The following is a 14,179-nucleotide window of genomic DNA, read 5'->3' as shown; positions in this document are numbered from 1 at the left end:
GTCTGTTTCAGTCGCGCCATCGCTGGAAGGAATCTCCAAGAATCACCTCAGTTTGTCTTCGCTCCTTTTCTCCTTCTCTCCTTCTTTCTGCGACCTCAAAAACCGTCTTTTTTTGCGGCGAACTGGTTGTGGATTCTCGTCCGCCGTCGCGACAAACTTTGTGCGAATTGTGAGGAAGCGACAGTTTGAAAAAGCCTCGAAGAACCGCTGCATAAACCACGTGATCCCGTCAGTTACACTAGAAACCTAGGGAGTTTGATTGACAACCTAACAGCCAATAGAAAATGAGGGAGCCTCGTTTTCTATTGGCTGATGTTTATCTGGCCTCAACACGTCCACATTTGATAGATTTTCATTCTTTTTTTTTTAGTCATCAGAATTACAAAGCTGCTGTGTCTCTGTAATGGTATTTTAAACTTTCACTGACAATTTGAAACAAAAACAAAAAATCCTCCATACAACCTTTAAAACATTCACATTTTCCACAATGACGTGTGCTGTAGCTTGTGTCTTTTATTAGCATTTCTACTACCAATAAATGATCTACTCATAATAGAATTTAATGATGAATATCCATAAATAAAACATCTTAATAAATCTCTCTAGAAAGGGTAAAATTTAAGTCAAATTTGTGCATAATTTTTCACGTCAATCCTTTTCACTTCTCCAGTGGTTGTACACTGTGTCCAGGTCGATGGCTCCGTCTGCTTCTTGCTTTGACTTTACACGCATCTTTTACGCTTGTTCTTCTATTTGCACATAATCCGACAACCATTCCATCTTAAAAGAACCGTATTTCTTTTTTACTTTGGTTTGGTGAGTGGACGTATCACATTCACTGCCCGTTCGTTTCGCCATGACAAGGGGTTAGCATTAGCGTCACTTAACTCCGCCGCACTGTTATTATTGTTAGACTTTAAAGCGTCTCTGTTTGTACAAGTGTCTCCACGGCCGAGCACCAAAGTCCATCTGTGACATGTTAGTGTCATATGAACCATCTCACACTCTGAGGAGCTCAGGGACCAACTCCTGCTGGTGCCCAGAGTCACGACTAAACAAGGGGAGTCAGAGTTTCAGGTTCATGCAGCTAAAACCTGGAACAATCTGAACATGTGAGACAGACTCTTCTGTGACGCTGTTTAAATCCAGACTCTAAACATTTCTGTTTAACTGTGCATATAACTGAAAGGTTTTCACTCTCTTTTTTAATTTTAATCTTCATGATTATTTATGTTTTGATTTGTTTTTATTATGATTTTAATGTATTTCTTATTCTATAAAGCACTTTGAATGACTTTGTGTACGAGTTGTGCTGTACAAATAAACTTGCCTTGCCTGTATAGCACGTGTGAGCAGAGCACGTGCGCATGTACTGTCATCGCCGTGATTGGCTGCGTAGCATAATTGCATCGTATCGTATGATTGGCTGGACACATGTCACTCACTGAGTTACACAGCAAAATGATACAGAAACATTTTTTATAGATCTAATTCCTTTGCAGTGCGTTGCGTAGGTTTTCTTGTGCGCTGAGTGTGCGAGCAGTGCGCAGTTGAGCAGCTTAGAGGAACATTGGTTACAGCTGCAGTTTTGTTGCTTGTTTATGCGACGCATTTGACATTTTCACTGTTTTGATTAGAAGTGTAATGGTACAAAAATCACGGTTCAGTTTTGAGGTCACGGTTCGGTTCATTTTTGGTTCAGTTTGGGAACAAAATGCAAAACCATTTACTTGTTCATGTGTGTTTTTATTAAACCAACTTTCAGCTTCCTTTACTTTGAGTTGGTATCAGAGCTGCTGTTCTGTCCTCCCGCCTTTGTGTTCGTGGAATAGATTGGTGAAATGTTTTCACCACATTACTTACATAACCTGTTTGTCAGATCGCGGGGCACGTCCTTGAAGTCCGTGGCCTGATTGTGCGATTGTGGCCCTGAATAAACGAACCGTGAATGTCAGATTTTTGCTGCGTTGCTTCGATAGTTTCCAAACAAACGCGGCTGGTAAAGCAAAAAAAAAAGCAGGAATTCAATGATTGTCAATGTTCTAATGTAGTTTCCTCGTCACAAACAGATCTGGAGTTGTGTTTTGTTTCATTCTCACATGTTAAACAAAAAAAAACAGAATAAGACATACATTAAAAATCAAAATACAAACAAATTAAAACCTAAATAATCACCATAAAATAAAAAAAGAGAGAAACATTAAATGAGAGAGAAAAGTGCAGAATAAAAACCTTTCAGTCACTTGCACAGCTAAACAGAAGCTTTTCGAGTTCTTCTCTCAAACAGAAAACACTCTGTTCCACTTTGTGATGTCATGTGTTGATAAAGGAAGTGCTCCACTGTGTTTTTAAACTCCACACACCTTCACTAGAATCATTTCAACACTGGAATTGCCGATTTCTACTGAACTACACTGAAAATTTCTCTGATCTGGCCAAGATTTTAAAGCTCATATCAGGTTATTCATCTTGTTTTCAGATTTATTATCGACCGTATTTTTCGGACTATAAGTGGCTCTGGAGTATAAGTCGCACCAGCCAAAAAATGCGTAATGAAGAAGAAAAAAACATATATAAGTTGCACTTTTTGGGGTAAATTTATTTCGATAAGATTCAGATAAACTATAACATAAACAACAGAACAGAACAAGTTTAACCAAACTCTCCATCTCACTCCAAATCACTAAATCCATTCAATTCTTCATCCTCGGTGTCACTTCTGAACAACTCGACCTCCGGAGGTAAACAGAGCGACGCAAACTCTTCTGTGTCGCTGGCGTCAGACTCAGCATCAGTTAGAATTATTCGGGTCTTTTTGAATCCCGACAGGACGGTTTCGGTTCCAGTTAGAATCGTCTCTGTTCACGCTGACGTCACAAACCAGGACGACATTCTGAAACATGCGCTTACAGCTCCTTTTGGGTTCTGTTCGTGGGAGTAAGTCTGACAAAATCTAGGAAAAATGAGAAAATGTCGCAGTTTTCTTCATCTCCATGTCGCTGTAGTTTTCCGTTATGTTCGGCTCATCAATGATTCCAACCAGACTTCAGTTTTCATAATTTCCCCACTGACGCAAAACTCCGAGTGCACTGGGTTCACGCGACTAGAAGAGACGAGATGATTCCGAACGGCACACGCGTCTGCAGACTTCAGTTTACCGCTGAGCACGTTTACTTCAGCGGGTTTGATCACAGTCGGTCGAGCCCAGTCGTCGTCGTCGCATGTTTCCAAAAGTGAAGAGACGATTATTGGGGTCTTTTTGAATCCCGACAGGATGGTTTCGGTGTCACTGAAGGACCTCGGGTTAGACTTCGGGTTAGACCTGGTTTAGACCTGGATTAGACCTGGATTAGACCTGGTTTAGATCTAGATTAGACTTGAATTAGATCTTGGTTAGACCTCAGTTAGACCTAGACTTGGTTTAGGACAGCTTCCAGTTCAGAACTTGGTTCAGACCTTGGTTTAGACGGGGGTTAGACCTGGTTATATTTACCGAATTATTGGGGTTTTTCTGAATCCCGACAGGATGGTTTCGGTGTCACTGAAGTCCAGACTTTGTCCATCCGTCCAGTGACTTCAGGAAAGTTTCATGGTTCATCCTCCTGGTGTCACAAGTTTCTCTCTCACTCCAAACTTTCTTTCTGCTGCTCGATTTCCGTTTTCAGCTGCAGATTTCACGACTCGCAGTTTGTAATCTGCAGAATCTGATTTTGTTTTTTGTGTCCATTTGTGTTCAGTCTTCTCAGTCTTTGTCTTTATAAGTTTAAAGTTTAAATGTTAAATTGTTCAGTGGTGCAGAAGTAACGGTGCGATCGACTGACATGATACAGACAGGACAGAGGCTCTTTCTGCAGGAGACATGCGCAGTAGAGCCAAGTGACAGTGGTGCAGGAGGAACAGGAGCAGCAGATACTCACACACAAGACTAGAACCTCTCCACACTTCACCAAAAACATTTTAATATAGAAGTCACACCGGAGAATAAGTCACAGGAAACACACAAACCAGGAACAAAATGACACTTATAGTCCGAAAAATACAGTACTTACTAGTTCTGAGATGCTTCATTCTTGTCTAGAGGTTGTTTATTTTAAGAAAACTTGTCGAGTAAAATGATCTTGCTGCATGGAGAGAGATGTTCACTACTTTTATGTCATTTTCTGATAGATTAGAAGTGTTTATATCTTAAAATTTTAAGAATATTAGGGTTACTCAGATGTGTGAATGAAACAAAACAAAACTCCAGCTTTGTTTTTGACGAGGTAACAACATTCAAACACGTCTTTAAATCTCACGAGTTTCCGTTTTGTGTAGTGTAGTAGCTTTAAACGTCGTCGCTGAGCTCAGATGTGTTTGTGTTACAGACTGAATGTCCCAGACGTGCTCCCGGCTGGTCCCCGTTCACCCGCGAGGCCCGAGGATGGAGACTGAAGCCGACTGATACCGTCTGCGCCGAGAGGTAAGGGGAAACTCCTGCACCCGCCTGCGTTCGTACGGCTCTGAGTTTTGGGCGTCAGGTGCAGTTACTCAAGTTTTAATCAAGATTCTGTCATTTCTAATCAGCCTCAGAGCGTCTTCACCGGAGACTGAAAGAAGGTTCTGGAACTAGATCATAAAGAGCGTAAAACCTTCAGTCTTAAAGCTGCGTTGTGTAATTTTTCAGATGCTTTTCTCCATGGAGATGTTGTTGCTTGGTCTAGAATGTTTCACAGTATGGCTTTAACCTTTCTATCTTCATGGAGACCAAACCAGACCAAGTTCCAGGTCAGATCTGTGTAGAGGCGACTCCGCTCACAGTCAGAATGCCTGTTTTTAAAAGTTTTTTTTGAGCTATAAAACCAGCTGTAAATGTAAAAGTAGAGCTGTTTAATGTCACACTGCGGAACATTCCAGCAGGAAATGCGCATATTCTCCCAGGAAATGTCTTACTGTGATTTGTTTCAGTGTAAACATAACCTATCGGAAACAATTTCCGTCCACACACGTCGTTTCTGTGTCCACAATCCTTCCCTGTCCACACAACTTTGAGCATATTTGTTTACATTTTACAGAAATGAAACTTAAAACCACATGGCTCATTTGCATAAACTAAGCCTCAAAAAAAACAACAGCTCTTTCCTTGTGTCGCTGATGCGGTTCAGTTTCTGTCGGACTAAAGAACACGACTTAGTGTAATATGAGTGTTCTCTCTGTGACAGAGGGGTGTTCTGCTGATGGTGAGTCTGTTCTGTGTTTCTGTCGTGTTGGAGATGGTTCATGTGAAACTTTTCAGAGATTATACATCTGCAGTTCGTAAAAACAGTCCATGTACAAGCGAGTAGTTGTATCTCCGCTGTTTCCCGTTTGTCTCTGGTTTGTTTAAAGTGTTTTCCGCAACAGCGTCACATGACCGATGTCACGAACCCAGAGAATCAGGCAGGAGCAGGTCACAGTGATGTGGTCCAATAAGGACGTGACTAGAGCTCCTATGTCAGAGTATCAGTGTTTTCAGGCGTTCACACGGTGCCGGATCAGATCTGTACGAACATGAATTCGTGGGAGCAGGAGGCACCAGATCGTTCCATCTCTGGAGCCGTTTTCCATCGGATTAGTGTTTTTGATACAGTGAGCATTCAATTCAGTCCAATTCAATACTATATATTTAAAATCGATTTGATACAATTCAGTGTAAAAAAAAATTTAAAATCTAAATTATGGCTGTGATACTAAAGGTCTTGTAAGTCCACTAAGTTTGTGTAGAGTTAAAATGAAAAACACCCATTTTACTCAACAAAACAGCCGAAGAACATAGAGAAAAATCCCACACACCGTCTTACTTGCAAAATGTGAGATTTATTAGAGCATGTACTGATAAATCTCACACTTTGCAAGACCTAATAAATCACATTTTGCAAGTCCTAATAAATCACATTTTGCAAGTCCTAATAAATCACATTTTGCGAGTAAAACAGTGTGCGGGCTGGTTCTCTATGTTCTTGAGCAGCTCCCTCTCCTCTAACGCACCCATTTCAAAAAAGTTCTCATTCTTTTACTCATGAAAACAGTAAAAATGTCAACACAATTGTAGCTCTGACACTGAATAGTTTTCTAAAAATACTCTTGGTGACGTATCAATACAGCAGCCCATGATATCGATGGTGTATATATTGATATTTCAATATTTTTTGCACAAACCATAATTGGTAAGCATGGCCAGTGTGTTTCTGTGTGTGTGTGTGTGTGTGTGTGTCTGTCTGTGTGTGTGTATGTGTGTGTGTGTGTGTGTGTGTGTATGTGTGTGTATGTGTGTGTGTGTGTGTGTGTGTGTGGCAGAGCAGAGTTCAATAATTCATGTGTGACTGAGCCTGGACTGTGACCTTGAATAGAGTCCAGACCGACACAGTGAAACCCGGCCTCACAGGCAGAACACACACACAAACCAACACTACACAACACAACACAACACAACACAAACACACAACACACACACACACAACACAACACAACACACACACACACACAACACAACACTAACACAAACACACACACACACACAACACACAAACAACACACAACACACAACACACAACACTAACACAACAACAACACACACAACACAACAAACACACACACACAACACAACACAACACACACACACAACACACACAAACACACACAACACAACACAACACAAACACACACACACACACACACAACACAACAAACACACACAAACACACACACTAACACAACAAACACACACACGAACCAACACTAACACAACAACACACACTAACACAACACACACACTAACACACACACAACACACACACAACACAACACAACACACACACAACACAACACAACACACACACACACACACACACAACACACACTAACACAACAAACACACACCAACACAACAAACACACACACAACAACACAACAAACACACACACAACACACACAACACACACACACACACACACTAACCAACACAACACTAACACAACAAACATACACACCAACACAACAAACACACACTAACACAACACACACACACTAACACAACAAACACACACACGAACCAACACAACAACACACACACACAACACAACACTAACACACAACACAACACACACACACTAACACAACACACACACACACAACACACACACACCAACACAACAAACACACACACGAACCAACACTAACACAACACACACACACACCAACACAACAAACACACACACGAACCAACACTAACACAACAAACACACACACCAACACAACAAACACACACACACGAACAAACACTAACACAACACACACACACACGAACACAACACAACACAACACACACACGAACCAACACTAACACAACAAACACACACACACTAACACAACACACACACACAACAACACAACACACACACTAACACAACAAACACACACACGAACCAACACTAACACAACAAACACACACACAACAACACAAACACAACACACACACAACACACACACACGAACCAACACAACACAACACACACACACACGAACCAACACTAACACAACAAACACACACAACGAACACACTAACACAACAAACACACACACGAACCAACACTAACACAACAAACACACACACGAACCAACACACAACACACACACACAACAAACAACACATAACACACAACACACACACACACACTAACACAAACACACTAACACACAACACAACAACACACACTAACCAACACTAACACTAACACAACACAACACACACATGGCAGATTAGGGCTGGGTATCGTTAAGAAGTTGCCGATATGATAAATACCTCGATACATAGACCACGATACGATACATCTCAACACAGTTCACTTTTGATTTGATACGATATATTTCAGATCGACTCAGTATGGTTCAATAAAAAAAAAAAGTCTAAATCGTGTCTGTGATACTAAATCTACGTTCAGTGGGGCTGGGTATCGTTAAGAAGTTGTCGATACGATACATATCTTGATACATAGGCCATAATACGATACGCTTTTCGAAACAGTGCACTTTTGATTCAATACGATTCGATACGATATGTTTCAAATCGATTCGATACAGTTCAATGAAAAACAAAGGCTGTGAAACTAAAAGTCCAATAAGTTAACAAAATTTGTGCAAAGTTAATATGAAAAACACCCATTTTACTCAAAACAGCGAAAATCTCAACACAATCGTAGCTCTTACACAAAATAATTTAGTAAAATATACCTAAAAGTACTTTCAGCAATATCTCGATACAGCAGTCCACGATATCGATACTGTATCATCAAAGTAAGCAATGCGATATATCGATATTTCAATATTTTTGCACACCCCTACTGTTCAGACTGCAGCCTGAAATGTAATTTTTTCAGTGTCCTGTATCTGATCAGTCTGTCTGGAAAAGTCTGTATTATTTTATAAAATATGAATGAAAAGCAAATGACTAAAGACAAGATCCAGACTTTTCCACAGCCTCAGGTTGTTTCTCTTCACTAGTTTTGTGGAGTTTTTTTTAAGCCGCTGCCCTCAGCTGAACGGAAATTATGTCAAATAATAATTAGTAATTTTAGAAATAAACTCACACAAATGAAAATCGTCAAGGCACAAAACAACACAAACGAAACATAAAAGTTTTGTATAATTTTCTCTTGTTTTGAGACTGTTTCACATTTTGAGGGGCTGGACGACGTCATCAGCCCAAAATAAAATAAATAAAAGTGCAAATATCTTAAGAACCAGAAGCACACAAACAAAATTTTTTGCAGCACAAACGAAACACAAACGATTGACTCCATTTTGTGGCTCGTTTTGGAGATATTAATGATTCTTTTACAAGGCGGTGTTTTTGTGTAGGTTTTAACCGTAACCCTAAAGTAGAACTGTTTAATGTCACACTGTGGAACATTCCAGGTAGACCACATACATACTGTATCCATAGAAACAGCAGCAGGTGACAGACCCTGAACCGAAAAGTTACACAGTGCGCCTTTTTAAAACTCACATGAAGCCATTTTGCGAAATAAAACGCCTTTAATTTCCCAACATGAATCAGGACTCAACATAAAAAGCCTGAACTCTGCTCCCGACCCGAGGCTTTTATGTTTCCCGTGTTCCCCGAGCCGCCTCGTCGTTCTGTCGAGTGTGTGTGTGTGTGTGTGTGTGTGTGTGTGTGTGTGTGTGTGTGTGTGTGTGTGTGTGTGTGTGTGTGTGTGTGTGTGTGTGTGTGTGTGTGTGTGAGAGAAGAGAGAGCGCCGGTGCTCTGTTGTTCTGTGTGAATGAGCCTCTTCAGTCAGACCCTCCATTATCCACCGACCCTCTCATCACACACAGCTCCACCCGCTCCACCCGCTCCACCCGCTCCACCCGCTCCTCCCGCTCCACCCGCTCCACCGCTCCACCCGCTCCACCCGCTCCACCCGCTCCTCCCGCTCCTCCCGCTCCTCCCGCTCCACCCGCTCCACCCGCTCCACCCGCTCCTCCCGCTCCACCCGCTCCACCCGCTCCTCCCGCTCCACCCGCTCCACCCGCTCCACCCGCTCCTCCCGCTCCACCCGCTCCACCCGCTCCTCCCGCTCCACCCGCCCCACCCGCTCCTCCCGCTCCACCCGCTCCACCCGCTCCACCCGCCCCTCCCGCTCCACCCGCTCCTCCCGCTCCACCCGCCCCACCCGCCTCCCTCACCCCGCCCCACCGCTCCACCCGCCCCTCCGCTCCACCGCCCACCGCTCCTCCCGCTCCACCCGCTCCACCCGCTCCACCCTCTCCACCCGTCCACCCTCCCACCCGCCCTCCGCTCCACCCTCTTACCCGCCCCTCCGCTCCACCCTCTCCACCCTTCCACCCGCCCCTCCCGCTCCACCGCTCCACCCTCTCCACCCGCCCTCCCGCTCCAACCCGCTATCCACCCGCTCCACCCGCTCTCCCGCTCCACCCGCCCCACCCGCTCACCCTCTCCACCCGTCACCCTCTCCACCCGCTCCACCCGCTCCACCCGTCCACCGCCCTTCCCGCTCCACCCGCTCCACCTGTCAAAAACCAGGACAGCGTACGGGGGAGGGGGGCGGGCCTCGTCATCCACATTGAGCGACTCTCACCTGGAAAAACTTTTTCCCACTGGACACAGAAACATATGTGCTGCTTTATCCACTGTGCACATGGACTCACACTTGTCCCAACGCAACGGAAAGTGTGGAATTTCTTCTACAAATCCTGGTTAAATCCACATTTGTGCTTCGGTTCGTTACAGACTGACCCACTGTTTGTGTCTCGCTCCTTCTGATGCAGAGACACATGTACACACCTGTTTGGTCACGACACACAGCAACATTTGGTTTGTAAAATGAACGTAATCGATGAAATTCTTAATGATCAATTATAAATTAATCAACTAATCATGCCCATCCCTAATTCTGAATATACCGTATTTTTCGGACTATAAGTGGCACCGGAGTATTAGTCACTCCAGCCTGTTACGGCCCCAGCAGGTCTTTAGTCCTAATTTGTTCTTGTGTGTTCTAAATGATTTTGCTGAGCTCTGCTGATGCCCTGTTTGGGAGGCCTGGTCCGTGATTGGTGGAGCATCTCTACGCCCACCTCACCTCCAGCCTCCGCCCCCTGTTTGAGGAGACGACCAGCAGCTGTTCAGGGCCACGTTGTGTTTGTGTGTGTATTAGTGATGTTGAGATGAAGCCACATGAAGCTCTGAAGCCTTCCGTCCGTTTGCTCGACTCTTGAGCCGATGCTTCGAGGTGCTTCATTTGCTCCACTGCGCCATCAAGTGACCAAAAAATGTATTACAGACAGAGTGAAAATAAAACAATCAACATGATCATCAAGGTTCTGATGGAAAGATTTATACTGAACAAATGAAGGATTAAATATTTGAATGTTTGTGAAATCAACATACAAAGTGTGAATTTATTAACCTGGAGTCTGTGTTCATGATATAACGGTCGGGTTAAAAGAAGAAGTAGGAACAAATTGAAGACGGGGATGTAATGTGACTGTGTTTGTGTTACTACTGTGTGTTACTCTGTCTGTGCTTATGCCACAATAAGGACGGCAAAGTAGGGTAATTTTATTCATTTTTATTTCAAAATATCCATTTCTAACCCTAACCCTAAAAAAAACAACCTATCACAGCGCACAGATGAAGCAGGCATGCAGAGAAAAGCCACTTGCTGACTCCATGGCAAAAAAAAAAAAAAAAATCTCCAATAGAATGTACCAAACTCCCAATAACTCAAAACCAAAAAATATTTTGGGTGAATCCGTTGCATTTCTCTGGCCCTTATGTTTCGAATTGCGCCAAATCTGCGAACCACTTCCTGAATCGGTCACGTGGTCGAGCCGGGCAGCGAGGCTTCAGATGTCAACATTTTGGCTCCTCCCCCAAATGAAGCGAGCCTCGATATGCGCTTCACGGAAACATCCCCTTCATTACTCAACACAGGCTTCGAAGCCTCGGCACGTCGCACAACATCACTAGTGTGTAGTTCTGTTTTGTGCCTTTTTTGATTTGGTCACTCGATTCTGTTTGTGGGTTTATGTGGTTTAATTTGGGGAACTTGTGTTTTAGTTTAGTGTGTGTCCCTTTGTTAACCACTTGTTTTGTGTAAGTCTGTGTGACCCCTGCGTGGCACAAAACTCAGTTTATTCTGTTGTTCTGTTTCTTAGTTTAGGTTATTACCTCCGCCAAGGATTTTATGTTTTTGCCGGCGTTTGTTTGTTTGTTTGTTTGTTTGTCTGTTTGTTTGTTTGTTTGTTTGCCTTTTAGCAACATAACTCAAAAAGTTATGGACCGATTTTGATGAAATTTTCAGGATTTGTTGGAAATGTGAAAAGGAAGAACTGACTTCATTTTGGGGCTGATCCGGAAGAAATCCTGGATTCTGGATCACTTTGAAATTTTAGTTAACATTGTGGTAAATGGGGCCAAAAAGTTTGTTTCTCAATATCTGGGTTAATTATTGACCAAACCCCATGAAATTTGACTCAGGGATGGACAATGGGATCCTCTTTCATATTCCAAAGGCTGATCCGGATCTGATCCAGGAGACTGATTTTATTGCAGTTTATATAAAAAATGGGGGTAGTCCTTGGCGAAGGTCTGCGCTCTCTGACTGCTTTTCTAGTTTTCTGTATATTTTAATCTTTTGTCCTTTTACACCCCTGTTAATTAAACATTATTCAATTTATTCCATTTTCCATCTTGTTTTTTTGTTACTTCCTCCTTTTCCGTTGCAGAGCCGGGTTGTAACACGGCCAAAAAATGCGTAATGAGGAAGAAAAAAACATATAAGTTGCACTTTTTGTGGAGATGCATTTGATCAGATGAGAGCAGGAGCAGACATTTCCTGTGTATATAATTGATCTTGTGTTTAATTTAATTTTGTAATTTATCTTGTATTTCCATGTCAGTCTGAGCTCTTTCTAGTCACATTATTTTAAAATAAAGATCAGATTAAAGTCGTAACTAGAGTCGTAACAGCGTCAGACAGAGCGGTGCTTCCAGTTAGCGTCATATCTCAGGGATTGTCGGTTTGGGTGGTGGTGAGTGGTGCAGCTCTGGTTTTGTTTCCAGCTGATCCGCTGTTGTCATGTCGTGTTGTGTTTACACAGAGCAGAGCTTCAGGATTAGCGTCGTCCTGCTCCGTCATCTGAGCCTGATTAGTGGAGCCTGGAGCGAGTGTGTCAGGGCAGTGTGCAGAGGACAGGGGCCCCACGCACACACAGCACCTGGGGAAGTGTGCAAAACTGTACTCACGTGTGAACTCGGTCTCACAGGGAGCGACGTGTTTGAGTCTGTGACATTCTGCAGTTTTAAAATGCTCAAAAAATGGAAATATAACAACAGCAAAATGTGTAGATTTTCTGGTATATTTAAGTCTATATTTTATAATTTGCCTCTATTTAAAAAAAAAAAAAAAAAAAAAAAAAAACCTAAACATTGATTAAAAACATTTTTCTGCATTTAAATCCTGGGGCGTCTTAAAAATGTCATGTGGTGCAACATACTGTTAAAATGTCACTGTTAAAATTAAATTTAAAATAACTTATATTATTGAAAATGATGAAAAACACAAACTGAGATCTACAAATAAACAGTAGACCATTAAAACTTTTTTTTTTTTTCTTAATGTTTTCTTAAAGTTTTGAAGAATAACCCTTGACTGTGGTACCTTTTTTTTTTTTTTTTCATAGAAAGACTAAAATATTTTGTCAGTTTTTATCATTTTTGCAAACAAATGTTATCACTGATTCTATGTGTGACCCAATGACATTTTGATAAACCTATAACGGGGCCATAAAACTAAGGCCCGCAGGCCGACTCTGGTCCTCCACGCCCCTTTGATGGCCCTCAGCCCCCCCCCAACACCTGAACTGGCCCTATGAGACAATCCTCAAAAGTTATCATTAAATTACTTTTAGACAAATAATAACATGTGTGCATCTTGTATTTTGTTGATTTTTTTTCTATTAAAAAATGATATTTATGAGAAGTATATATATTTATATTTAATTAATTATATGACATATTTACATTTGTGGCCAAATTTTCATCACCTGACAAACTTCTGATCGAACAGTGACAGTCGACGCACAGAGTTCTGTAGATCTGTAGTGCAGGTAAGGACAGAAAAATGTCTTGTGTTAAAGCACGAAAACTTGAGTGTCGCGTTTTCAAAGAACAGTGAGTGACCGATTCTTTTTTTTGTTCAGTATTGGAGCGTGCAGTTTGTCTGATATGTAAAGAAAGTGTGGTGTTTTTAAAGAACGACCCGACCTCAGACCCCATCACAGTCAGGAGTCATAACGTGGCTCCCAGAGAAAAATGTTTGGTGACCCCTGACCTGTAATTTTCTTTCAAATTTGGTTTCTTCATCTAAATGTGTTTTGGTACAACTAAACTGATATAAAACAAATCAATTTAAACTAGTTATTAATGTATAAAAGTATAACGAAAATTGTGGCTTCTGGACACAAAAATCCCAACGTCACGTCACCGACCCTTGTACAGAAACACGCGTCAGTGGTCAGTCCTGTGTGATGTCACATAGTACTTGAGTGCAGTGGCCCCTGGAGGCAGCATTTTTATTCATAATTTACTTTTTAAATGTTGGATTCTCTTTGTAAATGAAGTTTAAAACAGCTTTGTCTT

General features: G+C 42.1%; 1 protein-coding gene across 1 annotated transcript in view; it reads left to right on the top strand.

Annotated features, from left to right (window-relative positions):
• LOC110168797 (hyccin 2) overlaps window positions 1-14,179 on the top strand; it is a 100,157-nt gene that overhangs the window by 18,959 nt on the left and 67,019 nt on the right. The window contains 1 exon segment of the mRNA XM_055148882.1: window positions 4,365-4,459. The gene's annotated coding sequence lies outside the window, so the exon portion shown is untranslated.

Source organism: Boleophthalmus pectinirostris, unplaced genomic scaffold, assembly GCF_026225935.1.
Source record: "Boleophthalmus pectinirostris isolate CB_2022bp ecotype Guang Dong unplaced genomic scaffold, ASM2622593v1 HiC_scaffold_1, whole genome shotgun sequence".
Classification (NCBI taxonomy): Eukaryota; Metazoa; Chordata; class Actinopteri; order Gobiiformes; family Gobiidae; genus Boleophthalmus; species Boleophthalmus pectinirostris.
This window is presented reverse-complemented; position numbering and strand designations above follow the sequence as displayed.